This window comes from Panthera uncia (assembly GCF_023721935.1).
Source record: "Panthera uncia isolate 11264 chromosome C1 unlocalized genomic scaffold, Puncia_PCG_1.0 HiC_scaffold_3, whole genome shotgun sequence".
Classification (NCBI taxonomy): domain Eukaryota; kingdom Metazoa; phylum Chordata; class Mammalia; order Carnivora; family Felidae; genus Panthera; species Panthera uncia.
Genome location: NW_026057584.1, coordinates 80231804 through 80249619, shown reverse-complemented (window position 1 = coordinate 80249619; position 17816 = coordinate 80231804). Strand labels below are relative to the sequence as shown.

The window sequence follows — 17816 nt, the reverse complement described above, 5'->3', positions numbered from 1 at the left end:
CGCTTAACTGACTGAGCCACCCAGGTGCCTCTCCTTCAGCCAATCTTGAACAGAGTTCATAATCGTGTCCTGCGTCAAATACTTTTTCCTTTTGGGGTACTTCCTTTTTTTCTGATTTGAACCAGCTGGGACAGTTTAATCCCCTTGCATAGGAATGAAAACCTGACAGGCAGGTCTCTACAGCAGACATGCTGCAGACAGTGCCTTACTGTCCGTGGTTACAACTGAATGGTTCAGCCTGTCTTTATGATAGAATTAGGGAACGGAACACCGGCAGGAAGCTTCTTTTGTTTCCAAGGCCTCTGGGGCTATTCTTTCCTGGCTATAAACTTAATTGCTTCCTGGGATGGATCTGTCCAGCAGGCCAGTACCTCGTTAGCTCCCACCTGTGTGGCCAACACGGACTACCAAAGCCTGCACCTTCGTTTTCCTGTAGGCTTGGTTGATGAACATTAGCTTTCCTTTGGCTGTGGCTAACATTGCCTGTTTTGGGGCACTGTTGATGCACAGGAGTGGGATGTGAGTATGGAGGATGGAGGGGGTGGGTGAAAGGCAGGTGGGCCTTCTGCGTCAGCGGTGAACGGGATGATGTGGTGCGCTTAGAAAACTGTTTTGCCCCAGGGTCCTTGGGTGCACACAAAAGTCCTCCTGTTTCCCGAAGGGGAGGTTGAGTCACCTTATCCCCACAGAAGACATTTCAGACATGGTATTAGCCTGAATCCACTACAGTTTTGACTCCACCCTAGGATTGCTGGGTTTCATTGTTCCCCTTTCTCATTGGTTTTATGACCAATGTTGTAGGAAGACAATACCTGAAAGTTTGCATAAGCCTTTCCCCTTTTTTCCCCTCAGCGGTGAAGAGGATTGCTTAACAATAAACACAGAAAGGGAGTTAAAAAAGAGAGAGAGAGACGAGACAGAACTTTGCTCTAGGCTGGCTCTTGGCAAGGGAGTCTGAGTTGGAGAAGGCATTTTCGGTGGTTAGAATGCACATTTACCTATCCGCACATGCCTCCCTCAGCTTCTAACCCATAGCACCAGGCACTTCAGCAACTTTCTTGTCATCCTCAGTGGCCCCTCCTTGGAAGGTTGTTATTAGTAGTCCAGCTAAAGCAGAGCATTTCAAATTTAACCTTAAGCAGCTCTTGCAACTGCATCTTCAGGAAATCTTTCCAGAAGAGAGATGAAAACTTCCTCTGTGTCTAAACGTGGCAAGCCCATGCATGATTCTCCTGTTTTCACCATGATCACTTTCCATATTTTTACTGTGAACATCAAGTCCTGTCTACTTCTTAGCCATGTTTCCTACCCTTTCTCCAAATGGGTACCTGCTAGGAAAAGGCAAGGTAAGGTGGTTGCTCCTATGTGGCAGATCTGCATTAACCACCCAGTGTGGCACCACCAGCTGGGTGATGAATAAATGTCTTTGCACAGGAATATTACCCACAACATGTACTCAATCCCAGGAGCCTAGCTTCTCTTGTGCTATTAAGTTTCAGGTATACTTTGGATGTGTGGTCAAACCTTTTAGTTAAGTTTACTTTAGTCTCAGCAATATATTCAATCAGATTTTTACCAAAATCGCACATCGTATGTAAAACTATTCAGTGCTCAGGGCACGTGGGTGACTCAGTCAGTTGAGTATCCAACTTTGGCTCAGATCATGATCTTGTGCTTTGTGAGTTCAAGCCCCACGTCAGGCTCCATGTTGATAGCTCAGAGCCTAGAGCCTGTTTCAGATTTTGTGTCTCCCTCTCTCTCTGGCCCTCCCTGACTCATGCTCGCTCACGCGCGTGCTCTCTCTCTCTCTCTTTCTCTCAAAAATAAATAAAACTCACAAAAAAAGCGCCCTATTCCGCTCTTATCCAAAGGAACTCTAATATGAGTTACCTGCCATCTATTAAATCAGTTTATTTTTTGCCTGCCTTCAGTAGCATTTCATTTGTAACTAAACAGTATTTTAAATTTTTTAATTGAAATATATTTGACGTATAACATTGTGTAGTTTAAAGGTATAAAATGTTGATTTGATACATTTATATATTGTAATATGGTCACCATTGTAGTGATAGTTAGCATCTCTATCGTGTCACATAATTACCATTTCTTTTTAGTGGTTGGAATAATTAAGATTTAGTATTTCAGTAAGTTCGAATATAACACACCATTGTTTATATTCACTATGCTGTGCATTAGCTCCCCAGGACTCATTTGTCTGCTAGTTGCAAGTAAACAGTATTTTAACGTCTCTCTCAAAAGGGTAAATTAGAGTAATGCAACATGGAAAATAGTGGGGAGATGCGGATTAATTAGGAAATGAGAATCCCTAATGCACTCGTGGATTTACTCCTGAGATGGGTTATACTCAGAAAGATTTTCAAGTCTTTAAAATGAACTGCCATGTTAGAGGCTTTCGTACATCGGTTTGTGTTTACTCTGTTAGAAGAAGGCCTTGTATTAGTTTTATATAAAGGATTCCTAAAATAACCAAGCAGTGACCAAGAGCAGAGAGCCAGATGCTGTTCCTATAGGATTTTGCTCCACTAAGATTCCAGATGTCCTCTCTGCCACCTCTCCCCTATCTCCTTGATAGTTCTGTGGATAGCTTTCCTTGAACCATGAGCTGAAATGCAGACTTTAAATACAGAGTTCTGATATGTTAGGGAGGAAAGTGACATTGATTTATTTGTTCTGTTTTTGGCCAGCCTGAGGAACCTGTCTTGTCAGGTAATGAACAACTGCTTTTATCCTAACTGGTGACTTCAAGAGAACGATTACTCATCCCATCATTACCATTCCCCTGAGTCATCTAGGCTGGCTCATATTGGTTCCAAATGAGTAAGAGTCTTCAGGCAGTGGACTTGAGGGCCAAGGTACCTGTTTGGTAATATTAGTTATATAAACGTACCTCGGACAAGGAGTCATGTCTCATTCTGGAACGATACTTCATAGGTGCAGGTTTCAGCCGTGTGTCTATTTGGTACCTTGTATCATCTGGTATACTCAAAATTGGCCATTATAATGGTCAGTATGAAACGATGATATGACTTACCAGACCTCTAGCCTGTCTGCTGTGGATCTAAAGGGCAAAGATATAGCTATTAAAATGAACGGTGATTTGGAGCATCTCTGCCTGCTTAGTGGTCCTATAGGTAGATCATGGAGTGTTCAGTGGTCATCTCCATAAAGCTACTTTAAGGCCTTGTCCTTGTGATGGTGGGGAGAGCACCTTAACACTTAAGAAGACCTGTGCCATCATAGATGGGTACAACTGCAAGGCAGCTGGAGTCATTTCCATTTTATACAGATACTACCCGTCCCCTCATGGTGCCATTTGTGGTACTGTTCTTGGGTCCAGTTGTATATGATTTGGAGGACAAACATGAGACTGTCCCAGATCAAATTTGGTTAGATGGGTAACTGTGGAGATCAGTATTGACTGGCATATGTGTTCCAGGTCTTTCCAAAGCTCAGTTTATTTCAGAGTTCTTTCTTTTTTAATGTTTTATTTACTTTTGAGAGAGTGTGAGGGAGGGGGAGACAGAGGATCTGCACTAACAGCAGCAAGCCTGATGAAGGGCTCGAACTCATGAACTGTGAGATCGTGACCTGAGCTGAAGTTGGACACTCAGCTGACAGAGCCACCCAGGTGCCCTGATTTCTGAGTTCATAATATTTATATTCATTACAGATAGAAACTTAGCTTTGAGTCTTAACTTTGAAGTCTCAGTTGAGCCATCACATGTTTATAGGACAGCTTGACATCTAGAAAAGAAGAACATAAAGCAAAATGCTGAATGCAAGTTTGTGGGTTAGTTGAAAATCCTACCTCTTTTGCAAATTCATAACTAATCCTTTCCAGGTTTAAATAAAATCAGCAGTTGCTTTAATAACAGCTATTCTGTCACCTTTCTCTGTCTTTCAGGCACTTGTAATACATCACTAAACAATATCAGAATTAACCCAAAGTACTTTAGACTGAGCTGCTTGGGGCAAGAACCTTGCCTTCTTCATCTTGAATTCCTAGGACCAAGAAGGACCAAGAAAAATAACACCCCCTGCCCCCCATCACCCCCACCCCCAGCCCTGTCCCAACCCTGTTTTATAAGCAGGTATAAATGAAGTAATCAGTAATCATGAAAATAAAGGAAATTGTGATCCTGACACCCTGGCATTTGACAATATGTCCTGTAGTGTAAGTGTTCGGTGGGAGCCAGGGTAAAGGCGGGAGCAGCTGCTCTGGGATTCTTGGATGGGGCCAGCATGGAAAGGCAATAATACATACCCCACGGTGGATGGATTTTTATCATTGCCCCTGATTTCTGTGTTGAAACAGGAAGGCTCAACCCAGACAAATGCTAAGGAAACAAACCCAACTCTTTTATTACACTCTCCAACATTTATAGCCAAGTCCTATTCGATGCCCTTCTCCTTGAGGCATTCTGACAGTCATCTTAATGATTTATTTTCTTTTTCACAACCAAAAAACAAATAAAATATTTTATCACCTTTTGGGTAGACTTGATGTCTTTCTCTTCATTTCATCACTTTCTGGGTCTATAAAATTCCTCGTACCTTTCAGTTTTTATAACTCAAGGAAAGGAATCCTGTTTTTCTCATTTCTTATGTGAAGGCTCACCCCACTCCCGGACCTATGTGTTTTTTTTGGGGGGGAGGGGAGGGGAAGTAGAGTCTATATCCTCAAGCCTGTTGTTGTGTGTGGAGGGGGTGGAAGAGACGGGGGATGGGAAAAGGGGGACTCGAGAAAGGTCATGTGAATTCCAGGGAAAGGTTTTCAATTAAGAAAAAAATATTTTTTTTCAAAGCTGTTCTCCACTATTTAAGGTATAAAAACTGTGGAGCCATTGGTGCTGAAGTGTAGTGGGTTGTACTGGTTTAAGAAGAAAATTCTCTACAGCTGATATTTGCTCTGTGGTTTCTTTCCCATATCTACAGTAAAAACCAACGATCTGTGTGAGAGCCCACAGCACTGTGATTACCCCTCTCCATTCTGAATTGCAGGTCTGCACCCCAGCTCCCTGCTTTATAGCTGGCAGGCTCAGTTTTTCTACTCTTTTCCCCTTTTTCTCATTTCTGCCTCATTTTCTATATGGCTCCTTGCGTTAAGGTGTCAGCAGCAGGATATTCAGACCAGTCATTGTGAGTCACAAAAGCTACTCCACCACATGTGGGTTCATAAGGGGCAAAGCTGTTCTCCGGGAAGCGGGGTTTCAAGTCTGAGTTGATGCAGCACGTGAGGGTGTGCAACTGAGTTTAGTGAGTTTGGTGTGCAACTGAGTGGTCTGAGATCTCTGTCTCCTTCCCCTCAGGTCCCTCCCCCATCAGCTCCAGTAAAGACCAGAGAATTGAAAGGGAATGCAGGGTCCTTACCTTCAAGGATCCTTCGAGGAGTTGATGATTAGTTTTAGGAAGAATGGGAAAGCATTCAAAGAAAGGAATAAAGACTCTATTGTTAAGTGGCTGGTGCCTAGATTCCGGACCCTCGTGTGCCTAGGCCCCTCTTTCTGCCACTGTAACTTCCTGCCTGCCAGACGTGTGACTTGTACTTGGTCATGTTAACTATTGATTTTTTGCCCTTACCTTAATTAGTTGACTCACAGACTTCCAAACTATGTCTGATTTTTTACTTTGGAGGGGCATTTAGTCTAATCAGGTAAGTAGAAATGATTGACGGGACTTGTCTGATAGTCACCTACATCCTAGCATGACAGCCAACCCGTGGATTCTACAGAAGGTGGTAATATTATAACCCTAAAGGATATCACCAGTCATATAGGATGCATATCTGACAAACTTTAAAATTAGGGTAGCACCTGTCCTTGAAACCAACAGTAACTCTACTAAAAAGAGACCTTCCCCTATACACACACCGCCTATCCCCATGCCTTGAGACACCCAACGCTCTTTGCTTTGAAATGTTTCCTTGATTTTCATCCTCAGTTGAATTGTTTGGGGAGATTTGAAGTGGATCAGTAGAGCTGTGTTTGCATTTTTCTGGAGCATGAAAAATAGTGTTTCGGTTATTACATGTGGAGAGATGAGGCAGCAGATGTACAGCCTGGTTTTTAGATTGCAGGTGGAATCGGCAGCATCGGTAGTTAGAGAAACGGCCCCCAACCATGTGAGCTATGTAGATGCATTCTGTGCCGTGTAGACAGAATAAATCTGGGACACCACAATGTGGTTTTCCTCCCATGCCTTTCTGACCACTCCCCATTTGGTGGGAAAGAGCTTTTGTTTTTCTACTGTTGGGCCTCTCTTTCCATCAGATATGTAGCCAGCTGGCTGAGATCGCAACTTACAAAGCTGGCTGGGATCCTGTTGTTGGTGTCCTGGCAGGAAAGTGATGTTTGTTGTAATCGGGCACCTTCATTGTTCTTTCATCTGGCCATTTCCTCCTGTCTCTTACTCTTCTTCACTTCATTTTTTGGGGAGTCAGTAGCATTGCTTTTTATATAGGAAATGGATGTAAATGACCAATGGCAGTGAGATCGCTCATGCCTTGCTTTTTGGCTTAGAGGGTGGACATTTTGGGAGTCAGTAGCAGGAAGCTTTGCCGTGGGGTCCACAAGGGGTTGGGATAGATGGCTAATGCTCTGAACCAATCTCTCGCCTGTTGGGCACTTTATTGTGCTTTCCCTGTCACGAGAGACTTCAGTAGGTGGTACACAGAGCCTGTTTACAGGACCGATAGTGGTTCAGCTAAATCTGCTGCCCCAGCAGCAAGAAAGCTCAAAGAGTGTCAACTTCTTACACTACCTGGCTCTGTCTCCTTCCTCCAAGAATTTCTCTGCTGCCACAATCAAAAGTGGAAAAACAAAAATTGGAAGGGAACTAACATTTATTGAGTACTTAACTATAGTTAATTCACTTAATTTTCACTGTCCCTTGTTTCCTTCTCACTACTGTCCTGAAATTTAAAGTGCACTGTCATGATTTACAGATGAGGAAGTGGAGACTCTGAGGACTTAAGCAGCTTGTTGAGGTTAATCGGTTCCTACCAGTGGCGATGAGACCCTAAGCTCAGGATCAGAACGAGGGTTCCCCGACTCCAGTTAAATGCAGAACATACCACACCTTGAGAATGACTTGTGTTCCACTGGGGGCTAGAGACTTAAATACTCCGGCTGAGAAGCAATTAGGCTTCCAGCATAGCCTTTTATGCAGAATGCAGCATATAGGCAGCTGTTCCTTGTTCTTCCCTTTGTTGCCATGTAGTAATGTCAGAGCTTTATTGAAATTGTAAAATAGTAGAAGGCATCTTGTCACCGCTGGGATCTAGGGATCAGCGCAAAATTAATTCACAGTTTCTGATCATCTCGCCCTCTCCTGCCCTTCCCAGATGAGACTACACCGTGCTCCCTATGTGTCATGTCCTTTAGCCCATGACAAATAACATAATTGATGAAGTTATGCAGAAGCTATACCCTGTTCACAGAGCTAGACTGTCAGAGTTAGACTCCGCATCCCCAGCAATTTGACAAACACTGGCAGCTAACTCACCTTGCTTTTGAAATTTTGTTTTCCTTTAAACTTGAGAAATGCCTTTAATGCTTTCCTCCCGATACTGATACATAGGAGACCTGATCTTCTAAGCCGAACGACCGTTTTATGAGGTCCTGGAAGCCTGTTGGTGGTGTACGTTCTTCTTTCTCAACAAAAGGTGTGTCCCTACACTTCCTCCAGCCAGTAGGTCTGGTCAATAAATCCATCAAAGGCCAGGCCAGTCTGGACAAAGCAGGCTTCACACCTTCCCCAGTGGGATGAAAGGCAGCGCTTTAGAGCTCAGTGGGATGGAAATTACTTTCCTTCTCCAGCTCTAGAATAAAAGTGTACATCTATCCGTTTTCATTCTTGTCTGGCTCTACAGTGGGCAGGAGGTTACTTACTGTTTCTTCATTAGCCAGTTGGTAAATACCCAAGGTTGGAGGTCAGGAAAGAGCATTCTGGCTGTGCCCACTGAAGTCAGACTCCTCCACTAGTGGCAGGCAAAAGAGAGAAGTACGTGCTGGGGGGCCTGCTTCCCTTTCCCACAGTTATGCTTAAGTGCCCTCGTTCAGGAATAATTGAATGGGAGGTTTGTGCCTCCGGTTACCAGGCCGGGGATCAGAGACCCTTACTTTATCCTGACACAATTACAGCTCTGCGACAGGGATTAGAAAGCTCTGCAATTATGCAGATGAGTTACAAAGGCCCCAGGAGAGATTTCACCAAGTCCACCATCTGAATGACTGTCGGTGAGCTGATGGTGCCGATGACCACATTGTGTTGTGAGGTCTACAGCTTTTGTGTAGAATTGCTCATGAAGCACAGAGAGCTGTGTCCCATATTTTAAGGAGATTTTCTATTTCTGACAAGGGTGATGAAAAACAAAACAAAACAGGCTTTATTGCTCAGATCAGCATATAGGCCACAGACATGATTCTCTTCCCTGGATTTCCAACCGGGTGTGTTTCTGTTTGCCACGTTGGTGAGTCCTGGAAAGGTGAGTTGGATTTGTTTTTTTTGTTGTTGTTTTTTTTTTAAGTGGGCGTTCTGAATATGGAAGAGTTAATCAGTTCACAGAGAGCTGTTAATTCATAACTCACAGCCTCTTTCACCACTAATGTCATCGGAAGCGAAGTCATAGTCCCCTTGGGAACCACCCTGAAATGGCCCCGCGAGGGAAAAGGCTCATCTGGCAATGGCCGGTGTGTATGCCATCTGTGTGTGCTTGGGTTTTCCTCAGTTTACAGTCCGTAGCATGGTTCCTTTTAGGGGTTCTTCTAGTTAGCTGAGATAATTCACAAAGCTGGCAAGAAATAGTTGAACCTAAGTTAAAACGGAGAGAGCTGTATCTTCAGGAGACCTTTTCTACCAAATTCTATCGACCTTTATTTATTTTTCCTGACAAGGAGAACAGGAGAGGACACACCAGAATTGTAGTCCGTCCCTTTGTACCTGGCAAGAAGGTGGATTCTGGTGTGCCTAACTTTTCTCTGGGAAGATTTAATCAGCATTTGCTGTCAAAGAAGACAAATGTTCTAGCTTTGGTGAAGACACTTTGTCTGTCTTGATAAACACTGTTAAGGTGACGTTAGGCCCTGTGTGAGAAAGTGAGGGGAATACTTTTTTATGATTAGAATACAAAAAGACAGATTTACAAGGGGCTCTGCCAGGCCTTCTCCCTCTAAACTTCCTGATTCAGCGGGCAGCGTGGTCTCCGGTACAGCGTTATGTGCTGTTGTACAAGTGAAACCAGCGGGTTTAATGATTCTCTGCTTCTGGGTCATAATTCTTCGGAAACAGTGAAAATTCCAAACCTGCAGCACTTCTTTATCTTCTCTTTCTCAAGGTGGCTTTTTTTTTTGGGTGGTGCTGCTGGGTTGGTTGGTTTTTTGTTGTAGTATGGGGGGGGGGGGGGGGTTGACCTTAGATGGTCTTCAAAAGGGGACTAAAGTGAGGGAAAAGGAGAAGTAAGCAAATATTGAAAAATGAATGAGTTGGAGAAGAGTGTTAAGCAGACCCTTTTCTGACTAGAAGCACCTTATGTTTCATTTGTTGGTGGGAGGCTTCCCACTGAAACCAGCTCCTGCTGCTTGGGCCCAGCCTGGCCATGTGTTTCCCCGTGGCGGCCCTTGGCTGCCTGGGCTGGCCTGCTTAGGGCATTGGGGACTGGCTCTGCTGCAGGCACATGAACGGGCCTGGAGGGAAGCCTGGGTGTCAAAGGCTGTGAAATGATTTTGTTTTCTGAGTTCTCAGTGGCCCCAATTCTTCTCCCTCACCCCCAACTTTACTGAGGTAAAATCGGCAAATGTAATTGTCTATAAAATTGACAAAATTGTGTGAAGCTGTACAACGTGAGGATCTGATACATATATGTATGCATTGTGAAACGATTACCACAATTCTGTCAGTTAACACCTCCATCTTGACCTCACAGGGTTGCACCCCCCCCTTTTTTTTTTTGGCAAAAACGCTTAAAATTTACTCTTAGCAAATTTTAAATATGCAATACAGCATTATCAACTATGGTCATCATGCTCCACGTCACAGTGCCAAAACTTATTTCTCTTAGAAGTGGAAGTTAGTGCCCCATTTCCTCTATGCCCCAGCCCCTGGCAACCACCATTCTACTCTATGATTTTGACTTTTTTCAATTCTACCTATAAGTGATGGCATACAGGATTTGTCTCTCTGTTTCTGGCTTATTTCGCTTAGTATAATGCACCTCCACTTTCATTCATGTTGTCACAAATATCAGGGGTTCCTTTTTTATGGGTGAATAATATTCCATACGTATATGCCAAGGAAATGAATACCATACTTTCTTTAATTCATTCATCCATTGATGGGCACTTTGGGTGTTTTCAGATCTTGGCTGTGGTGAAGAATGCTGCAGTAAACATGGGAGTACAGATATCTCTTTGAGATCATGATTTCATTTCTTTTGAATATATTCCTAGAAGTAGGATTGCTGGATCATATGGGAGTTCCATTTAATTTTTTGAGGAACCTTCATACTGTTTTCCATAGTGGCTGAGCCAATTTATATTCCCACCAACAGTGGACAAGGTTCTCCTTTCTCCACATCCTCACCAATACTTGTGTCTTGTCTTTTTTGATGACAGTCATTCTGACAGGTGTGAGGTGATATGTCATTACAGTTTGACTTGTATTTCCCTAATGATCCAATTTTTTAATTGTATTATTTGGTGTTTCGCTATTGAGTTGTATGAGTTCTGTATTTTGGATATTAATCCCTTAGGAGACATTGCTTTCTGAGTGTTTTTTCCCATGCTGCAGGTTGGGAGGTTGCCTTTTCATTTTGTTGACTGAAGTTTCTTTGCTATACAAAAATGTCCCTCAGGTGGTCTTCCTTGCCCTGTGACCTTGAACAAAGCTCTTCAAGGGCCTATCTCTGCTTCTTCCTCTGTTTGGGGTGACATTAGACTAGATCCGTGGCTTTTCAGATGTTTTAATCTATGGAACCTTTCACGCATATGAAATGTTGTAATCTAGTCTAATAAATGCAGTTTTACAAAATCTGACCTATTCTCATTTAAGTGTAGGTGAGGGACCCAGAGTTCCCCCTACCCCGCTCAAATCCCCTTAATCTGTCAGAACTCCAGCCGTCCTGTGGGGCCACCTCCATTCCAATTTGATAACAGGCTGACAAAATGCAGAAAGTCGCATTAATGCAAGGCCTAAAAAAAGCAGGTGATTTTACCTTTGTCAAACCTGAAGACAGTGTATTTTACAAATTTTAAGTCAACCAACCTAAAATGGCTTAATCCATCATAAACTTGAAAGCACCAATCATTCTTCTCTTTTATATACCCTGTTGCTTGTAACCAGAGTATTTTTAGCTTTGCTGTCGTTCAGTGATGTGCAAATGAACGTGGGCGATGAATTCTGTGAAGTATACCCACGTCAACATTTCACGATGCTAGCCCTTCCCCCACCCCCGCCTGGATTCCAGAAACCCAGACTCTTTGCTGCACCCCCCCCTCTAACCCTGTACTATACAAAAAGTATATCAACTTTCTCAACCTCTGCATTGATCATGTCAGTCTCCCCGCCAAAATAACCGCATTGTTTGAAAGACCAAAACTCAGCTCATGATACCAACTTTCTGAAAGATCCATGATTATTTAATTTCCTCTCAAACCCTATTCCCCACTTCGTTCTAATATACATTCTATTTTGGTAAGTCATTATTTCCCCCAGTCTCTGCCTCCAAACCTGTGGTCATGCTCTTTGCCCATCTCTGTCTGTCTTGTTTTCCCCATAAAGACCCTTCATCCTTTCTGTTGCCTATAACTCACCCTTCTGGTCCTTCCATGCTCCGTCTTCTCCCTCCCATGGTACTCAGCAAGGTGGCAGCATGGTGTGGCAGCAAAACCACACAACAGGGAGACCACACTAGAACTACAATCCTGGAATTCTCCCACTTATTCGCAAGATGTCCTTGGCCAACCCCCTTGACCTCTTTGGGTCTCAGTTACCTCATCTGTAAAATGGGGTTAATATCTCCTTTGCCTACCTCACCATGCAGTTGTAACAATCAAAAAAAGAATTATAGGTGAATGCACTTTATCTAATTAGGGGACTCTTCATTTTTCATTTTTGTTCTTAAATAATAGTAGGGTATTATTATTATTATTATTTTTAATAGTAGGGTATTATTATTCCTTACTGTCTCCTCCTATAGCACTTGACCCTGTACTCACTGCAGTCATTTCATGTGTGATATCTAGTCTGGCCAGTTCTTTAGGTCAAAGATTTTTCTTAAACTTAAAATTTAATTCCAGTGCAACTTTACAGTGGTTATCACAGTGCTGATCACATATTAGGTAGTTCGTGTAGATTTGTTAAATGGAAAATATTGGAGGTCAAAATTCCAAGAGCCAATCATTTTTGGGTGCTGGCAGAAGAGGTCACTTAATTATCAGAGGATACTTGAAATTCTGGCATCCTCCCAAAACAAGACTGAAATTCTAAGGATTTAAAATGGGTGTGGAAGATCTTAGAAGCAGGGTAAATAAGTTATCTGGGTGAGATACTCTTTTGAAGATTAACTGAAGGTAGAACTCTGTTCTGGGACCAGTCATAATGAGGCTGGCAGTCAGTCCTTAGTCAGCATAGCCTTTTAAAAACTTGGCATGCTTGGGACGCCTGGGTGGCTCAGTCAGTTGAGCGTCCGACTTCGGCTCAAGTCGTGATCTCACAGTTTGTGGGTTTGAGCCCCGCGTCGGACTCTGTTCTGACAGTTCGGAGCCTGGAGCCTGCTTCGGATTCTGTGTCTCCCCCTCTCTCTGCCCCTCCCCTGCTCATGCTCTGTCTGTCTCTGTCTCAAAAATAAAACATTAAAAAAAAAAAAAAAACAACTCTGCATGCTCACAATGAATAAGGAGAAATTTCCAGTGAGTGAGGATGCCACCTGGGCTGTCAGAACTGCACCAGGATTCACTGAGGAGGCTGTGTCTCCGAAATAGAAGAGTGAGTGCTGTTAGTGTCTTAGTAAGTGGAGGGCGAATACTTCTTCATGGAAGTGAAAATTACTTCACTTTGAATCATCAGGGAAGATACCTTTTTTTTTTTTAAATAACTGGAATAACTTCAGGAAGATAAGGTGAACTTCAGGAGATAAGGTATAAACTCTCAGGGGGCAGGAGAATGCGGGATACCTTTCACTACACTGGAGATTTAATTTGAAGTGGGTAAGCTGGTGATCAGTAAAACTTGATTTCCCTGCCTCCAAACTTGACTTAGTGTGTACCTGATGCTTCTGGAAGAAATGAACTTGTTGGCTGGTGAAATTTCTTTTTGTTTCTTTTTTGAATGTTTATTCATTTTTGAGAGAGAGCAAGAGACAGAGCGTGAGTGCAGGAGGGGCAGACACAGAATCAGAAGCAGGCTCCAGGCTCTGAGCTGTCAGCACACAGCCCGGCGTGGGGCTCGAACCCATGAACCATGAGATCATGACCTGAGCTGAAGTTGGGTTCTTAACTGACTGAAAAACCCGGGTGCCCCTGGCAGGTGAAATTTCTGAGCCAAGAATTGGGGACATGGGAGCTATTAAGTGTTGGAAATCCTCAAAGTACCAGGCTATCCAATCCCTAGTTTAAGATATGGAAACAGAGCATCAACATAATAGGCTGCAAACCTAAGTGCACCCTTTCATTTATTCTGGGGATATCTGTGGAAAGTCTCACCCAGGCTGCTTTTTTTTTTTTTTTTTTTTTTTTGTAAGAGGAAACATTTTTCCTGAGGCATTTCCTCTATTTGGCCAAACTAAATGTGTTAGATCTGTTCTTTTCAGATTTGCTTATTTCTGGCATCCTCCCTGCGTGGTTTCAGCATAAATAATATGCTTCCCTACCTACTACAAGCTATAGGAATCACTAGCATTTTAGAAAAGTGATGGTGGTAGAGTTAGTAACACTCTATAATCCATTGTTTCCATAGCAACTGGTGCATGTTTGCTGTTTGTACACGGACTGCCTTCATCACTCTATTCAAACCACTTTAGAGCATGGACCATGTCTTAAATTTTTATTTCTGGTTCCTCATATGGTGCACAGTAGGTGTTCAAGAATGCTTATTAAATGCATAAAAAAATAAAATGAAATAAAAATGACTAAAATGAATTTTATTTATTTTTTTTTTTAATTTTTTTTTTTCCAACTTTTTATTTATTTTTGGGACAGAGAGAGACATAGCATGAACGGGGGAGGGGCAGAGAGAGAGGGAGACACAGAATCGGAAACAGGCTCCAGGCTCCGAGCCATCAGCCCAGAGCCTGACGCGGGGCTCGAACTCACGGACCGCGAGATCGTGACCTGGCTGAAGTCGGACGCTTAACCGACTGCGCCACCCAGGCGCCCCAAATTTTAAATGTGTATATATTTTTGAGATACACATATCTGCAGATATGTGTATATATATGTATGAATTTTCCATTTTAAAAGTTTATTTGATGACTACTTTCTCAGCTAAGAAAAACCTCCAAAATAAATGTGGATTGATTAAGTCAAAACATAACACTTCTAATCCAATACTCAACATAATTACCCACATGAAAGGAAGCCAGATAAGTGAGGAATACATTATGTGACCATGCTGCAGCTGCAGAACATTGCCACATTTTCTTAGATTTGTCCTGCAGGCCCAGTGAACCCAGGCCTAAAGGAATTCTTATGACAGCTCTCCCAACTGTCCTTCATGAGCTACCATTGCCAAAAGCTATAGAAAGTTAAGCAGGGGTAGCAATATTTAAATATACAACCACCTAGTAGCCCTCATTTAGCTATTAGATTCCTGCGGTTCTGGAATTTTCCTTGAAGGATTTCATAGCCAAATCAAGCTCATTGGAATATTGATTATTCTTGCCACTGCTTTCTCCTCATGGAAGCTCCTGATTTGATGTCAGTTTGATACTTCTGTATATCAACCTCTATCTCTTATATAGACTTGAACCTTTAACTGTTTGGGGTTAATGGTCAGAAATCAGATGTTGCTGTAAAGTATGTCCTGAGAACTGGCCATGTCTTCTCTACATTCTAAGTGTAGTATATAACATGCATATCCCCTGTGCAAGTTTTTTTTTCCCCCTTGTTAAATCCATTGTCTCACAAAATGCTCCTTAAAATGTGCCTTTCACATCTCCTTTCTTCATTTCACAATAGTCAGCAAACATTTGGAGCCCTGCTCTGTGCCAAGCCCATTGCTGGAGATGAAAGACTAGACTAGGCCTGCCTTCAGGGAGCTTGAATTTGGTAAGAGAGGAAGATAGGACCCCCTCCCTTTGTGCCCACGTTCTTCTCCCCATTGAAGAATCTGACCACCTGGTCCAAATGGCTGCATGGGCTTGTGTGGCATTCAGGGATTAGCCAAGTGTTTTTCGGTAGACCAATTAAACGAAATCACTGAGAAGAATAATTAGGGTCCAAAGCCCCAAACTTAATCTCATATTAACCTGGAAAAATAGCAGCAGTGATTGCCATCTGCTGACATGCCACCCACAGACAGACAGTGAATGTTCTAGGCCAGCCAGGCCTCCCATGAGCAGGACCAGGAAAGTACCCCTGATTAGAGCAATTAGAGCAGCTCCCTGGGCCGGTTCTTAATTTGCTTAATCACACTCACTTCACTGGACTCTGCCTTGGGCTTAGGGAGTTTTAGGGGAAGAAAAAAATGCAAGGTTTGGGGAAAGAGAAAGGAAACAATTTGAGAGAGAGAATTCAAATTCTCCTCTCTAGTCAGTTTAGGGTTGGCAGAAAAGGAGAATGACATCAATGACAAGGTGTAAATACGAGGAAGCTGATTTGGCAAATGGGTCCTTTGAGTCTTGTTTGGGTGAGAATCATTGAGATCACAAAAGGAAGCAGCTGGTAAGTTCTGGAAACCTTTTTGTGTTAGCCCAGAATCTGAATAATGCACTAAGTGGAGTGTAGTGCATATATTTAAATATTTATGTATAATTGGCTGTTATTTCTTAGCCTGCTCTGCCATGGTCCCATGACTTGATACCCTTGCTTTTAAATGATCGTTTTCTAGATGCTAGAAAGGCATTGTACAGAAAAAGAGAAGAATCCTAGCATACCAAACAGGGAAAATGCAGAAGGAGACCAATTTCAAACCAGAAATCCATCATAGCAAGCTGTCTTTGAGAAGTTTTGAAAGTACTCTAGGGTGGGGACCGAAATGGAGGCATTTGGAATTGGAGCCCAATTTAAATTCTATCTATGACTTACTTTGTAGTCTTGAGCAAGTTACTTATCCTCTCTTTAAACTTTAAATTCATTGTCAAGTGGGGAGGACAACAGTGCCCACCTTACAGGGATGTTGTAAGAACTAAATGAACTAATGGTGTTATAGGTACCTGACACCCATAGCCTTCAACAGATGTCAGCTTGGAAAAGGAAGTCATCCTGCAGGGGGACACATGGAGAAAACCAGCCAGTCGCTGGAAAATCGGCTCTCTGAGAGAAGGAACTTTATTTTAAGCACTGATGCAATGGCTGTGAACCAAGGTGCTCCATAAATATTGATTGAATAACTAAATAAATGTAGTAAGTCCATTTAGAGTGTTTAAGTTAGGTTATTGATGAAATTAATGTGCATTTTAAATGACTATAAGGAAATAATGGGTGAAAATTTCAAGTGTGGCAAAGGTGTACTTTTGAAACTTTTAGCCAGGAAAATGTTCCTTCTCCCTTTGCCCATCAGGGACACAGAGTTTGATTCCATTTTTTTCCCTAAGACCAAATGATTTGGGGAGCGTTTTTGTAACATTCTAGATGGTCTCTTCCTAGGTGCGGATTCCCAGTTCTTTTGCTGTCCTGTTTGGATTGTGTAGGAGTGAGAGAAGCACACATTTAAACTACTGATGATAAATACTCTTCTTCCATTTGCTTCCAGAGTGTGACAATTTAGTATCCCCTTGTGATGGAGGGCAGAGGCTCAGAGGTGCAATACCTCTCTCTCATATGTAAGTAGGCCCCACTTGGGGGGTCTCTTCTGAACCAACAAGCCATGGGCTACTTGGTTCTGCCCTTATCTGTGGGCAGTGTCTTCCTCTGGTCCCTGGGGTTTCAAGCTTTTGCACAGAGGGAGGGGAAAGGGATTGGCATTCTCCACCTAACCCTAGCCTGAAGTCATTTCTTACACCAGACATGATGAACAAATACTACCTTTGGAGGAAGGTATACAAATTTGCCAAAGAAAGGAATGCAGTTCTGGGACCTCCTAGCTACAGGATTATGTAAATCATTCGACACTAGTAAAGCTTAAGTTATGAAAGTAATTTCCATTTGTAGTGCAGCTAATTAGTCTAAGGAAATGGTGGCAGGGGGTGTGTTCTATAACTTCTCAGGAGGTAGCCCTGGCTCTAAAGAGAGAGTTTCAAACTCGCCTCTAAGATGTTACAGGTGGATAGCTAATATTTGAGTTCGTAAGTTCATACTATCTTCCAGACATTATTCTAAGTGTTTGAGACATATTAAGTCACTCACTTGAGGTCATTATTGTTTATCTCCTTTTTACAATGAGGAAACTGAGGCACAAGGAGGTTAAGTGACTTGTCCAATGCTTGCACTAACTTTTAACGCTTGATTACGTGTAAGGAAATGGAAATCCTGAGAAATAGACCAGGTATAGAAAAATATTTAGCTTGTCACTCAGCCAAAGAGCAGGAATCTGCCCCTTGCTTTAGGTGCACAAGGAACCATTGCTTCCTTTCCTATGGAAGCGAGTCATAGCCCCCTCTTACCATGAAGACTTGATGCTAGGGACTGAAAGAAAGGGTTCCC

The 17816-nt window shown here is 42.7% G+C and overlaps 1 protein-coding gene across 2 annotated transcripts in view; it reads left to right on the top strand.

Annotated features, from left to right (window-relative positions):
* LYPD6B (LY6/PLAUR domain containing 6B) overlaps positions 1-17816 on the top strand; it is a 180758-nt gene that overhangs the window by 129819 nt on the left and 33123 nt on the right. The gene's annotated exons all lie outside the window — the stretch shown is intronic.